The 15,089-nt window shown below is 49.6% G+C and overlaps 1 protein-coding gene across 2 annotated transcripts in view; it reads left to right on the forward strand.

Moving 5' to 3' along the window:
• Nucleotides 1-3,040: 3,040 nt before the first annotated feature.
• Nucleotides 3,041-15,089, forward strand: part of LOC129714103 (kinesin light chain 1-like) — a 49,549-nt gene continuing 37,500 nt past the window's right edge. The window contains exons 1-2 of one of the 2 annotated variants that reach the window (XM_055663575.1): nucleotides 3,041-3,106; nucleotides 10,785-10,850. The gene's annotated coding sequence lies outside the window, so the exon portion shown is untranslated. Of the gene's footprint in view, nucleotides 3,107-10,784; nucleotides 10,851-15,089 lie in introns of those variants that run through there. The other variant, XM_055663578.1, reaches the window with a different exon arrangement.

The following is a 15,089-nucleotide window of genomic DNA, read 5'->3' on the forward strand; positions in this document are numbered from 1 at the left end:
GTTGATGGTCCAGATGTTGATGGTCCAGGTGTTGATGGTCCAGGTGTTGATGGTCCTGGTGTTGATGGTCCTGGTGGTTGTTGATGGTCCTGGTGTTGATGGTCCTGGTGTTGATGGTCCAGGTGTTGATGGTCCAGATGTGTTGATGGTCCTGGTGTTGATGGTCCTGGTGTTTGATGGTCCTGGTGTTGATGGTCCTGGTGTTGATGGTCCAGGTGTTGATGGTCCAGGTGTTGATGGTCCTGGTGTTGATGGTCCTGGTGTTGATGGTGTTGATGGTCCAGGTGTTGATGGTCCAGATGTTGATGGTCCAGATGTTGATGGTCCTGGTGTTGATGGTCCAGATGTTGATGGTCCAGATGTTGATGGTCCAGATGTTGATGGTCCTGGTGTTGATGGTCCTGGTGTTGATGGTCCAGTTGTTGTTGTAGTTGATGGTCCAGATGTTGATGGTCCAGTTGTTGTTGTAGTTGATGGTCCAGTTGTTGTTGTAGTTGATGGTCCATGGTCCAGATGTTGATGGTCCAGATGTTGATGGTCCTGGTGTTGATGGTCCAGGTGTTGATGGTCCAGGTGTTGATGGTCCAGGTGTTGATGGTCCAGGTGTTGATGGTCCAGGTGTTGATGGTCCAGGTGTTGATGGTCCAGGTGTTGATGGTCCAGATGTTGATGGTCCTGGTGTTGATGGTCCTGGTGTTGATGGTCCTGGTGTTGATGGTCCAGGTGTTGATGGTCCAGGTGTTGATGGTCCAGGTGTTGATGGTCCAGGTGTTGATGGTCCAGGTGTTGATGGTCCAGGTGTTGATGGTCCTGGTGTTGATGGTCCTGGTGTTGATGGTCCAGGTGTTGATGGTCCAGGTGTTGATGGTCCAGGTGTTGATGGTCCAGGTGTTGATGGTCCAGGTGTTGATGGTCCAGGTGTTGATGGTCCAGGTGTTGATGGTCCAGGTGTTGATGGTCCAGGTGTTGATGGTCCAGGTGTTGATGGTCCAGGTGTTGATGATGGTCCAGGTGTTGATGGTCCAGGTGTTGATGGTCCGGGTGTTGATGGTCCAGGTGTTGATGGTCCAGGTGTTGATGGTCCAGGTGTTGAGGTGTTGATGGTCCAGGTGTTGATGGTCCAGGTGTTGATGGTCCAGGTGTTGATGGTCCAGGTGTTGATGGTCCAGGTGTTGATGGTCCAGGTGTTGATGGTCCAGGTGTTGATGGTCCAGATGTTGATGGTCCAGGTGTTGATGGTCCAGGTGTTGATGGTCCAGGTGTTGATGGTCCAGGTGTTGATGGTCCAGGTGTTGATGGTCCAGGTGTTGATGGTCCAGGTGTTGATGGTCCAGGTGTTGATGGTCCAGGTGTTGATGGTCCAGGTGTTGATGGTCCAGGTGTTGATGGTCCAGGTGTTGATGGTCCAGGTGTTGATTGGTCCAGTTGTTGATGGTCCAGGTGTGATTGATGGTCCAGGTGTTGATGGTCCAGGGTGTTGATGGTCCAGTGTTGATGGTCCAGGTGTTGATGGTCCAGGTGTTGATGGTCCAGGTGTTGATGGTCCAGGTGTTGATGGTCCAGGTGTTGTTGTCAGGTGTGATGGTCCAGGTGTTGATGGTCCAGGTGTTGATGGTCCAGGTGTTGATGGTCCAGGTGTTGATGGTCCAGGTGTTGATGGTCCAGGTGTTGATGGTCCAGGTGTTGATGGTCCAGGTGTTGATGGTCCAGGTGTTGATGGTCCAGGTGTTGATGGTCCAGGTGTTGATGGTCCAGGTGTTGATGGTCCAGGTGTTGATGGTCCAGGTGTTGATGGTCCAGGTGTTGATGGTCCAGGTGGTGATGGTCCAGGTGATGATGGTCCAGGTGTTGATGGTCCAGGTGTTGGTCCAGGTGGTCCAGGTGTTGATGGTCCAGATGTTGATGGTCCAGGTGTTGATGGTCCAGGTGTTGATGGTCCAGGTGTTGATGGTCCAGGTGTTGATGGTCCAGGTGTTGATGGTCCAGGTGTTGATGGTCCAGGTGTTGATGGTCCAGGTGTTGATGGTCCAGGTGTTGATGGTCCAGGTGTTGATGGTCCAGGTGTTGATGGTCCAGGTGTTGATGGTCCAGGTGTTGATGGTCCAGGTGTTGATGGTCCAGGTGTTGATGGTCCAGGTGTTGATGGTCCAGGTGTTGATGGTCCAGGTGTTGATGGTCCAGGTGTTGATGGTCACAGGTGTTGATGGTCCAGGTGTTGATTGATGGTGGTCCAGGTGTTGATGTTGATGGTCCAGGTGTTGATGGTCCAGGTGTTGATGGTCCAGGTGTTGATGGTCCAGGTGTTGATGGTCCAGGTGTTGATGGTTGATGGTCCAGGTGTTGTGGTCAAGTGATGATGGTCCAGGTGTTGATGGTCCAGGTGTGATGGTGGTCCAGGTGTTGATGGTCCAGGTGTTGATGGTCCAGGTGTTGATGGTCCAGGTTGTTGATGGTCCAGTCGTTGATGGTCCAGGTGTTGATGGTCCAGGTGTTGATGGTCCAGGTGTTGATGGTCCAGGTGTTGATGGTCCAGGTGTTGTTGTAGTTGATGGTCCAGGTGTTGATGGTCCAGGTGTTGATGGTCCAGGTGTTGATGGTCCAGGTGTTGATGGTCCAGATGTTGATGGTCCAGGTGTTGATGGTCCAGGTGTTGATGGTCCAGGTGTTGATGGTCCAGATGTTGATGGTGCAGGTGTTGATGGTCCAGATGTTGATGGTCCAGGTGTTGATGGTCCAGGTGTTGATGGTTCAGGTGCTGATGGCTCAGTTGTTGTTGGTCGAGGTGTTGATGTTTCAGGTGTTGAAGGCCCAGGTGTTGATGGTCCAGGTGTTGATGGTCCAGATGTGTGATGGTCCAGGTGTTGATGGTCCAGGTGTTGATGGTCCAGGTGTTGATGGTCCTGGTGTTGTGTGGGCGGCGGTTGGAGCCACGGGACAGTGCGCACCCCCCCGTGACGTCACCGCGCTCCTGTCACGTGGGCGGCGGCGGGCGGCGTCACGTGGCTCCGCCCGGCGCGTGACGTCAGGGGGGGGGCGGGGCGGGGTCCACCCTGAGGGCGGCGCCATAGCAACGGCCCTGGAGACGGAGGGAGGGAGTGAGGGAGAGGTGAGTGTGGGGGGGGGGGTGGGGAGGGAGGGAGGGAGGAAGGGAGGGAGGGGGAGAGAGAGAGAAGGAGGGAGTGGAAAGTAGAAGGAGAGAGGGAGGGAGGGAGAGGGGGAGGGAGGGGGTGAGAGGGAGAGGGAGGGAGAGAGGGGAGAGGAGGGGAGAGAGGGGAGTGTGAAGGAGAGAGGGGAGGGAGAGAGAAGGAAGGAGGGAGGAGAGAGAGTGAGGGGGGAGAGAGGGAAGGATGGAGGGAGAGAGGGGGGGAGAGGGGGAGGGAGAGAGGGATGGAAAGAGGGGAAAGGAGAAGGAGAGAGGGGGAGGGAGAGAGAGGGGGCAGAGGGAGCCCGGAAATGACGTCGCGCACAGCCCCGGCCCGGTTATGACGTGAAGGAGAGGGAGAGAGGGACCGGGACTGAGAGAGAGTGAGAGAGGGGGGGAGGGAGAGAGGGAGGGAGGGGGAGAGAGAGGGAGAGAGAGGGGGAGGGAGCGAGGGGAGGAGAGAGGGGAGGAGAGAGGGGGAGGAGGAGGGAGGGAGGGAGGAGAGGGGGAAGGAGAGAGGAAAGGAGAGGGGGAGAGAGGAAAAGGAGGGATGGAGAGGGGGAAGGAGGGAGGGAGAGAGAGGGGGTGAGGGAGAGGGAGGGAGAGAGGAGGGAGAGAGAGAGGGGGAGAGGGAGAGAGAGAGGGAGAGAAATAGGGAGAGAGAGAGGGGGAGGAGAAGGAGAGGGAGGGGGAGAGAGGGAGGGAGAGAGGGAGAGGGGGAGAGGGAGAGGAAGAGAGAGAGAGAGAGGGGGGAGGGAGAGGGGGAGAGAGAGGGGAGAGAGAGGGAGGGATGGAGAGAGGGGGGGAGGGGAAGGAGAGAGGGAGGGAAGTGGAAAGAGGGGGAGAGAGAGAGGGGAGATGGAGAGTGAGAGGGGAGAGAGAGAGGGGGGAGAGAGGGAGGGAGAGAGGGAAGGAGGGAGGGAGGGAGAGAGGGAGAGAGGAAAGGCAGAGAGAGAGGGAGAGAGGGAAGGAGGGAGCGAGGGAGAGAGGGAAGGAGGGACCGAAGGAGAGAAGGAGGGAAGGAGGGAAGGAGGGAGGGAGAGAGGGGGAAGGAGGGAGGGAGGGATGGAAAGAGGGGGAGAGGAGGGGAGAGATGGAGTGTGAAGGAGAGAGAGGGAGAGGGACGGAGAGAGGAGGGAAGAGAGGGAAGGAGGGAGGGAGGGAGGAGAAGATGGATGGAGAGAGAGTGGAGGAGGGGAGGGGGGCAGATGGAAAGGGAGAGATGGGGAGAGGTGGGGAGAGGATGGAGGGAGTGAGAGAGGAGGGGAGGAGTGGAAAGAAGAAGGAGAGAGGGGTGAGGGAGAGGAGAGAGAGAGAGGGGGAAGGAGAGAAGGAGGGAGGGAGAGAGGCAGGTGTGAGGTAGAAGGAGAGAGGGAGGGAGATGGAGAGAGAAAGAGAAGGAGAGAGGGAGAGAGAGAGGGAAGGAGAGAGGGAGGAGAGGGAAGGAGAGAGGGAAGGAGAGAGGGAGAGATGGAAAGAGGGGGAGAGGAGGGGAGAGATGGAGTGTGAAGGAGAGAGGGAGAGGGACGGAGAGAGGAGGAGGGGAGAGAAGGAGGGAGAGAGGGATGGAGAAGATGGATGGAGAGAGAGTGGAGGAGGGGAGGGGGGCAGATGGAAAGGGAGAGATGGGGAGAGGCGGGGAGGGAGAGGATGGAGGGAGGGAGAGAGGAGGGGAGGAGTGGAAAGAAGAAGGAGAGAGGGGTGAGGGAGAGGAGAGGAGGATGGAGAGGGGGAGAGAGGGGAGGGAGAGATTGGAGGGGGAAAGAGAGGAGGAGCGATGGGGGAGGGATAGAGAGGTGAGAGTGGGATGAGGAGGAGAGGGAGGGAATGAGGGAGAGGGAGAGGAGGGGGTCGAGTGGGAGAGGAGGGGAGAGAGATGGAGGGACGGGGGGGTGAGGGAACGAGATGGAGATGAGGGGCGGTGAGAGTGGAGTGAGGGGGAGAGCGAGGAGAGGGAGGAGGAGGAGAGGTGAGGAGGAAAGATGGAGGGGAGGTGGAGATAGACGGGGAGAGATGGGGGGAGGGGGGGGGGGAGGAGAGAGGGATTAGAGTTAGAGAGACCAGAGAGGGGAGATGAGAGTGAAGAAGGGTCTTGACCCAAAAACATCACCCATTCCTTCTCTCCAGACACTGTCTGTCCCGCTGAGTTACTCCAACTTTTTGTGATATGGGATAGAATAGGGGGGGGGGGACAATTGGGGGAACTGTGGGGAATTGGGGAGGTGGGTGGCATTGGGGAAATGGGGGTGAGGGGGGGAGTTCAATGGAAATAGGAAACCTATGAACTTATCTCTCTATGAATTTCATGGCCACTGATAACCTGAGAGTTAATTTTCAATATTTCCTTTACTGACATCTAAATTATTTTTTAATAATGTATCTGTTTATTTGTCTGGACAAGGGAGGCTCATAAAGCAAGCCGTTTAAATTCTGATTGCTTGTTTAATAATTCTCTGCCTGTTTTCTGAGTTCTGTGCCTCAGAGTCATGTAATCACTAATGTAACACAAATTTACTCCTTGTATCTAAATGTTCTATCAGTTGTAAGATCATTATTTTATGATTTTATGATTTCCATGTTTTTGGCACGCCAATGCTTTTCTTGAAGTCCCATTATACAATGGCCCAGGGTGAAATTTCACAACTCAGTGCGATTCGGGAAGGTTTGCAACGTAAATAAATAAACGTATTTTGGCATGCATTCAAGAGAAGAACCCAATTTGATTAATGATTAGAGGTCTAGGTCTATTGACTCGGAATAGAGGTCATAGCCTCGGAATTAAAGGACGTTCCTTTAGGAAAGAGATGAGGAGAAATTTCTTTAGTCAGAGGGTGGTGAACCTGTGGAATTCTTTGCCACCAATGTCACCAGAAGGCCACCAATGCATTTCGTTGTCTCTGTACTGTACACTGACAATGACAATTAAAATTGAATCTGAATCTGAATCTGAATCTGTGGAGGCCACAAGTCAGTAGATATTTTCACGGCAGAGATAGATTGTGATTAGTACGGGTGTCAGGAATTATGGGGAGAAGGCAGGAGAATGGGGTTGGGAGGATGAGATAGATCATCCATGATTGAATGGTGGAGTAGACTGGATGGGCCGACTGGCCTAATTCTGCTCCTATCACATGACCTTGATGCATGGTAGTTTGGCACGCAATGCTGGAGTAATTCAGCAGCAACAAGTGAACACTGGAGAACATGGATAGGTGATGTTTCAGATTGAGAGAAAAGCCTGAAAAAGGGTCCTGACCCAAAACGTCACCTATCCATGTTCTCCACAGATGCTACCTGACCCGCTGAGTTACTCCAGCACTCTGTGAAACGTCACCTATCCATGTTCTCCACAGATGCTGCCTGACCCGCTGAGTTACTCCAGCACTCTGTGAAACGTCACCTATCCATGTTCTCCACAGATGCTGCCTGACCCGCTGAGTTACTCCAGCACTCTGTGAAACGTCACCTATCCATGTTCTCCACAAATGCTGCCTGACCCGCTGAGTTACTCCAGCACTGTGTGAAAGGTCACCCACCCATGTTCTCCACAGATGCTGCCTGACCTGCTGAGTTACTCCAGCACTCTGTGAAACGTCACCTATCCATGTTCTCCACAGATGCTGCCTGACCCGCTGAGTTACTCCAGCACTCTGTGAAACGTCACTATCCATGTTCTCCACAGATGCTACCTGACCCGCTGAGTTACTCCAGCACTTTGTGAAACGTCACCTATCCATGTTCTCCACAGATGCTGCCTGACCCGCTGAGTTATGGTGCAGCAGCATCTATGGAGCTAAGGAAATAGGCAACATTTTGGGCCGAAACCCTTCTGGAAATAGGCAACGTTTCGGGCTGAAACCCGGAAGGGTTTCGGCCCGAAACGTTACCTATTTCCTTAGCTCCATAGATGCTGCTGCACCCGCTGAGTTACTCCAGCACTCTGTGAAACGTCATCTATCCATGTTCTCCACAGATGCTGCCTGACCCGCTGAGTTACTCCAGCACTCTGTGAAACGTCACCTATCCATGTTCTCCACAGATGCTGCCTGACCCGCTGAGTTACTCCAGCACTCTGTGAAACGTCACCTATCCATGTTCTCCACAGATGCTGCCTGACCCGCTGAGTTACTCCAGCACTCTGTGAAACGTCACCTATCCATGTTCTCCACAGATGCTGCCTGACCCGCTGAGTTACTCCAGCACTCTGTGCCTTTTTTAATAAACTATCATGTGTAGGCACTAGCCTGGGACTTCATAATTTATGTGAAAGCTCAGTTACTGCAGGAAAGACACAAATTAATGGAGTAACTCAACGGTTCAGGCAGCAGCCCTGGAGAACACGGGCAGGTGACGTTTTGGGTCAGGACCCTTCTTCAGACTGATCAACAGTCAAGTTTTTAATGGAAGCAATCGGGCCAATGCACTTTGCGTGTACATAATGTACTGAATGTTAACTATTCTGATATAGTCAGTCTGAAGAAGAGTTCCAATCTGAAACGTCACCCACCCATGTTCACCAGAGATGCTGCCTGGCCTGCTAATTGCGACAACACTGCCCTTTTTCCTCATAAAACCTCTTGTTTACTTTAGACTTTAGAGGTACAGTGCGGAAACAGGGCCTTACATCCACCGAGTCCGCGCCGACCAGCAATTACCCGGTACACTAGCACTTTCCTACACGCTAGGGACTATTTACAGAAGTCAATTAACCTACAATCCCGCAGGTCTCTGAACTGTGGGAGGAAATCTGAGCACCCGGAGAAAACCTATACACAGGCAGAACATGCAAACTCCGTACAGACAGCACCCGTAGTCAGGATCAAACCTGGGTTTCTTGTACTGTAAGGCAGCAACTCTACTGCTGTACTATCGAGTCACCCATGTTATGTGGGGTTTAAAAGAATTAGAGGGCAGGTATCAGAGACACAGCCCCCTGTGCCAGCCTTGCGGATCAGAGGTGATCAGAACCTCAATTCCAGAACCAGGGGCTACAGTTTAAGAACAAGGAGTAATCCATTTAGAACGGAGACCAGGAAACACTTTTTCTCACAGAGAGTGGTGAGTCTGTGGAATTCTCTGCCTCAAGAGGGCGGTGGAGGCCGGTTCTCTGGATACTTTCAAGAGAGAGCTAGATAGGGCTCTTAAAGATAGTGGAGTCAGGGGATATGGGGAGAAGGCAGGAACGGGGTACTGATTGGGGATGATCAGCCATGATCACATTGAATGGCGGTGCTGGTTGGAAAGGCCGAATGGCCTACTCCTGCACTTATTGTCTATTATAGTTTAACTGCATTTCTTTATGAACTACACTCGATTCCCTTCTGCGTTATTCTCACTGGATCAGTGTATTTATCTAACTTACATCATGTGTATTTATGCAGTTTATCTCAGCCACTCCCTATGGTAGTCATTACATGTTCGCCATTTTCTGGTAAACAACTTTCTCCCGAATGCATTACTCAATTTATCGATGTCAGTCTTCTGTTTATGATGTTTAGTTCAGGCCCGTCCACTGGAGGGTACATCCTTGTTGCATCTTAAACCCCGCATAAATTGTCACCATTTTGTCCTGTAATTTCTACACAGCTCCAGCCTCTTCAGCCACAGAGTGCTGGAGTAACTCAGCGGGTCAGGCAGCACCTGTGGAGAACATGGATAGGTGACGTTTCACAGAGTGCTGGAGTAACTCAGCGGGTCAGGCAGCACCTGTGGAGAACATGGATAGGTGACGTTTCACAGAGTGCTGGAGTAACTCAGCGGGTGCAGCAGCATCTATGGAGAACATGGATAGGTGACGTTTCACAGAGTGCTGGAGTAACTCAGCGGGTCAGGCAGCATCTGTGGAGAACATGGATAGGTGACGTTTCACAGAGTGCTGGAGTAACTCAGCGGGTCAGGCAGCATCTGTGGAGAACATGGATAGGTGACGGTTCACAGAGTGCTGGAGTAACTCAGCTGGTCAGGCAGCATCTGTGGAGAACATGGATAGTGAGGATTCGGATCAAGACCCATCTCGAGACTGATTATGTTGGGAGGCATGGGTCAAATGCAGATTTTCCCAGTTTTCCAGGGAGGTTGTGTCATAGGTTGACACGAGAAACTGCAGATGTTGGAATCTTGAGCAAAAACACAAAGTAGTGGAGTAACTCGGTGGGTCAGGCAGCATCTGTAGAGGGAAACGGACAGACAACGTTTTGGATTGAGACCCTTCTTCGGACTCCAAAAGCTTTGGAGAAGAGTACTTGCACATAATGTCTCCTATCCATTCCTCTCCACAGAGTTACAATACTTGCAATAGTTTGCAATACCTATAATGATATTGTAGTCTTTTGTTAAACCGTTTGTTTGTGCTGATTGTCATCTACTTGCCCAGTCTAATGTATAACACCTGGCTAGGAAGCTATACTGTGTCGGAAGGACCTGCAGATGCTGGTTTACACCGATGACAGACACAAAATGCTGGAGTAACTCAGCGGGACAGGCAGCATCTCTGGAGAGAAGGAATGAGTGACGTTTGAGGTCGATACTCTTCTTCAGTTTGAATTACTCACTGAGTTACTCCACCATTTTGTGTCTATCTTCGGAAGCTATACTGTCAACTCATTCAAGGGCTGTGTAATAACTATTTCACACATGGATTCCCAAGTGCGTTACACAAGTTTATTCTCAATGTTGGCCTGTTAAAAGTGTTAACAGAAACACAAAAGTCAAAGAAGCTATTTCATCTTTCTTAACCTGCAGTGTGTCTGGAGAAAACCTTCGAAACTAGTAACATATGAGGTTGAAATTCTAGCCTGTAAATGTCAAGGTTGTTACAAGCTCGGAGAGTGAGGTACAGGTTAAATTAAAAATTTGCAGCAGCATCACAGGCTCACGGTGGGGCCTGTCCCACTTTCACGACCTAATTCACAACCTCTGCCGAGTTTGCCCTTGACTTATACTCGCAGCATGGTCGTCACGAGATCGTAGGAAGTCGTAGGTAAGTTGTAGGTAGGTCGTGATGCTGGTCGTAGGTACTTGTGACATCAAGTAGGTCGGGGCGTTTTTCTAGCCTGATGAAAAATGTCCACAAGTAAAAATATCGTGAATTATGTCGTGAAAGTGGGACAGCCCCAAGGCAAGACAGTGAAAAGATACAATCTGCAAAAGCAAGACACCAATGCAAAATAGTCATAGTCATACAGCAAAGAAACAGGCCCTTCGGCACATCTTGTCCATGCCGACCAAGGTACCTCAACTCCAATCGTCCCATCTGCCCGCGTTTAGCCCATATCCCTCTCAACCAGGTTGTGACTGAGAGCAGAGAGACACCTTGGTCTTCAACTACAATAAACCATGCTCGCTAATTCTGCAAAGCACTTATCCTGAGAAGCTTCCATATGTAAATGTTTTACATTTAGATATGGAAGGGCAAAGCTTCCTTGCATGCAAGGGGAAGTGACATAATAAAGAGGGCCGTGTAAAAATGGGCAGCACCAAACAATTAGCCAAATGATGGCATGTAAATCGGCAGCATTTGACTGGTAGTTATCTGTAAGTTCGTGCTGACTTGCTAGTCGCTCACCTTTTAATCAGGTGTTGTTACGAGTCTGTGAGTGAATGGGCATGTAATTATATACTGACAATGTAATTATCCTTGCAGTGTTTCTGTTGGAGCCGAGTTCTGCTCATTCACGAGAGATTGAAAAACACAGCAAAGGTTTAGCGTGTGAGTACCCTTGGTGTATTTATTTATTTATTTCTTCATCTGTCTCCCCGTCTGTCCTTGCCTTCCTTTCACCTTGTGGTGAATTGGCCCTTTGGCTTCATCTGCTGACCTTGTTTCAGCCTGGGTTGATATATCATCTGTGGAATATGGTCCTGCCCATAGCTCCATTAGTGCTGTTCAGTGCACCACAGAAGTGCTCTGTCTTCTGTCTGTGTTGTGTAGGACAGAACTGCATGTGCTGGTTTAAACCGAAGATAGACGCAGAAAGCTGGAGTGACTCAGCGAGTCAGGCAGCATCGCTGGAGAAAAGGAACAGGTGATGATTCAGGTCCGACGATGGGTCTCGACCCGAAACATCACCTATTCCTTTTCTCCAGAGAAGCTGTCTGGCCTGCTGAATTACTCCAGCATTTTGTGTCTGTCTTCTGTCTGTGGTCCTAGGTGAAGTATCAGTATTACACTCAGCTGTATATCAGTCAAGGCTTGTGGATTCTAAAGCCACTCAAACAGTAAAAATCTAAGCATGCGTTCCAGAGCAGCACTAAAAAAGGGTCTCGACCCGAAACGTCACCTATTTCCTTCGCTCCGTAGATGCTGCCTCACCCACTGAGTTTCTCCAGCATTTTTGCCCACCTTTGATTTTTCCAGCATCTGCAGTTCCTTCTTAAACAAAGAGTGAAGCATTGTCAGAGGTGCTGCCTGGTAGACCAGGCATTAAATCGAGACCCCTTCTTGTCTCTTGTCGGTGAGTTTCAGTTTAGTTTATTGTCACATGTACAGTGAAAAGCTGATGCATGCTAACCAGTCAGCTGAAAGGCAATACATGTTTGCTGTCGAGTCATCCACAGTGTACAGATACATGATGAAGGGAATAACATGTATTTAGTGCAAGTCCGATCAAAGATAGCCCGAGGGTCTCCAATGAGGTAGATAGTAGGTAGATTCAGATCAGATTCAGATTCAATTTTAATCAGCAATTTAAGGTAGACACAAAATGCTGGAGAAACTCAGCGGGCGAGGCAGCATCTATGGGGAGACGGAATTGGCGATGTTTCGGGTCAGGTAGATAGTAGCTCAGGTCTGCTCTTTAAACCTTTTAACCTGTACCAGTACACTACAGGCAGCATGATTGTAATCATGTACAGTCTTTCCGCTGACTGGTTAGCACACAACAAAAACCTTTTCACTGCAACATCGGTACATGTGACAATAAACTAAACTAAAATAAATGTGTGTTTACCTATGTCCAGATGCCAATCACATCCCCCTCCTACATTCCCTGATGGGATCTCTCTTAATTTGTTAACAATGAGGTTCCTATCGATTTTTACACACACGCCAGTTAATCATGTAGCAGATCTTGGTGGAGTTAATGGTCTAAAATAATCAGCTTCATGTACTACTAGGATCTTTGATTTGATAACCGAACATGTAGCGTGTTTATCCAGGGAAAAAGAAGGAAGCAAGTTACACGGAACAGCAGAGGCCCTTTGGCACAATGTTCGGCATTAAACTAATTTTCTCAACCTGCATGTGATCTATATAAAAAATTAGAAACATAGAAAACAGGTGCAGGAGTAGGCCATTCAGCCCTTCAAACTAGCACCGCCATTCAATATGATCATGGATGTTCATCCAAAATCAGTACTCTGTTCCTGCTTTCTCCCCATATCCCTTGATTCCGTTAGCCCTAAAAGCTAAATCTAACTCTCTCTTTAATCACAATCAAAATGATACTTAATTAGCCAAGTATGTTTTGCAACATACGAGGAATTTCATTTGCGAAGTCAGTCATACAAATAAAAAGCAACCGGAACTCACGAAAACATATTTTAACATAAACATCTACCACATTACATCATATTCATTTTCATGTGCCCATCCAAAAAAACATAGAATGCTGGAGTAACTCAGTGGATCAGGCAGTAGGCCAACTTGTTCTATTTGATCTTATTTGAATTCCTCTCTATGTGAAAAAGTCTTTCCTCATCTCCATTCTAAATGGCTTACCCCTTATTCTTAAACGGTGTGGCCCCTGGTTCTGGACTCCCCCAACATCGGGAACATGTTTCCTGCCTCTAGCGTGTCCAAACCCTTAATAATCTTAGTGTTTAAGAAGGAACTGCAGATGCTGGAAAATCGAAGGTAGACAAAAATGCTGGAGAAACTCAGAGGGTGCAGCAGCATCTATGGAGCGAAGGAAATAGGCAACGTTTCGGCCCGAAACCCTTTGGGTTTCGACCCGAAACGTTGCCTATTTCCTTTGGATTTTGGCCCGAAACGTTGCCTATTTCCTTCGCTCCATAGATGCTGCTGCACCCGTTGAGTTTCTCCAGCATTTTTGTCTACCCTTAATAATCCTATATGTTTCAATAAGATCTGCTGAGTTTCTCCAGCTCTGAACTGTATACACAAATGAATAAATTTCACTGTACCTCTGTACATGTGACAAATAAAGTCCCATAGCACTTTGTGCTTGGCTCTGAAACCAAACATTGGCAGTTATGTGGAGACACAAGGAACTGCAGGTGGCGGTTCACCAGCAAAAGACACAGAGTGCTGGAGTAACTCAGCGGGCCAGGCAGCATCTGTGGAGAACATGGATAGGTGACGTTTCACAGAGTGGTGGAGTAACTCAGCGGGGGCAGGCAGCATCTGTGGAGAACATGGATAGGTGACGTTTCACAGAGTGCTGGAGTAACTCAGCGGGTCAGGCAGCATCTGTGGAGAACATGGATAGGTGACGTTTCACAGAGTACTGGAGTAACTCAGCGGGTCAGGCAGCATCTGTGGAGAACATGGATAGGTGACGTTTCACAGAGTGCTGGAGTAACTCAGCGGGTCAGGCAGCATCTGTGGAGAACATGGATAGGTGACGTTTCACAGAGTGCTGGAGTAACTCAGTGGGTCAGGCAGCATCTGTGGAGAACAGGGATAGGTGACGTTTCACAGAGTGCTGGAGTAACTCAGTGGGTCAGGCAGCATCTGTGGAGAACATGGATAGGTGACGTTTCACAGAGTGCTGGAGTAACTCAGCAGGTCAGGCAGCATCTCTGGAGAAATCTGAAGAAGGGTTTCGGTCGGAAACGTTGCCTATTTCCTTCGCTCCATAGATGCTGTCACATCCGCTGAGTTTCTCCAGCATTTTTGTCTACCTTCTGTGGAGAGTGACGGTTAGCTGCCAATTTGTTATCTGACAGAGAAAAGATGGATTCATTCTTCTACCAGAAATCTGTAAGGTTGAATTTGTAGAATTTCCCAGTGTTTTGATCATCAGTTTAGCCCGAAACACTCACATTTCCATTCCCTTTCCCACTCCAATGGCTGACAGTCCAGCTGCGCCCTTGTTGTTCCTCCTGCTGCCGAGATCTCTTTTGTTCCAAAGTCGCACGTGATGTAACGCTGGGATAAACAGGAAGGATGGAAGCAAAACATCAGCACGCAATATTAATTTTATTTGTTCAAACGTCTTTCCCCTTTTGTTTAAAAAGAGGTTGCCGTTTCTTTGCAAGACAGCCGCAAATGTTAACAGCTGGCAAACCGTGTAGAGTTTTGTGAATGATGCTCCTGATTATACTTGACGTGCTGTTATCTCCATTCTCAGTCTGATCATCTGGTTAGCAATTCTGCCCACAGGGCAAGTTTAAAAAGCACTGTGGTTGCAAAGTGCACAAAACAGCTTCTATTCCTCTGAAGAACCTGCGGAGCAGGATGGGAAGTATGAAAGGGCTTGTTGTTTAGGTGGCCCTGCAAGGTTGTTGCCATGGGATGGAATTTCAGTGGAGATTCCCAGCCAAACACTAATATATTCACAATACCCACTGACTGACGATGTCCAGCTGGTGGAAAGTGATGCCTTTGAAGGTTTAGTTTAGAGATACAGCGTGGAAACAGGCCCTTTGGCCCACCGAGTCCGAGCCGACAGTTAAACATAGAAACATAGAAATTAGGTGCAGGAGTAGAGGCCATTCAGCCCTTCGAGCCTGCACCATTCGCCATTCAATATGATCATGGCTGATCATCCAACTCAGTATCCCGTACCTGCCTTCTCTCCATACCCCCTGATCCCCTTAGCCACAAGGGCCACATCTAACTCCCTCTTAAATATAGCCAATGAACTGTGGCCTCCACTACCCTCTGTGGCAGAGAGTTCCAGAGATTCACCACTCTGTGTGTGAAAAAAGTTCTTCTCATCTCGGTTTTAAAGGATTTCCCCCTTATCCTTAAGCTGTGACCCCT

The sequence above is a fragment of the Leucoraja erinacea genome, chromosome 38 (genome assembly GCF_028641065.1).
Source record: "Leucoraja erinacea ecotype New England chromosome 38, Leri_hhj_1, whole genome shotgun sequence".
Lineage (NCBI taxonomy): Eukaryota > Metazoa > Chordata > Chondrichthyes > Rajiformes > Rajidae > Leucoraja > Leucoraja erinaceus.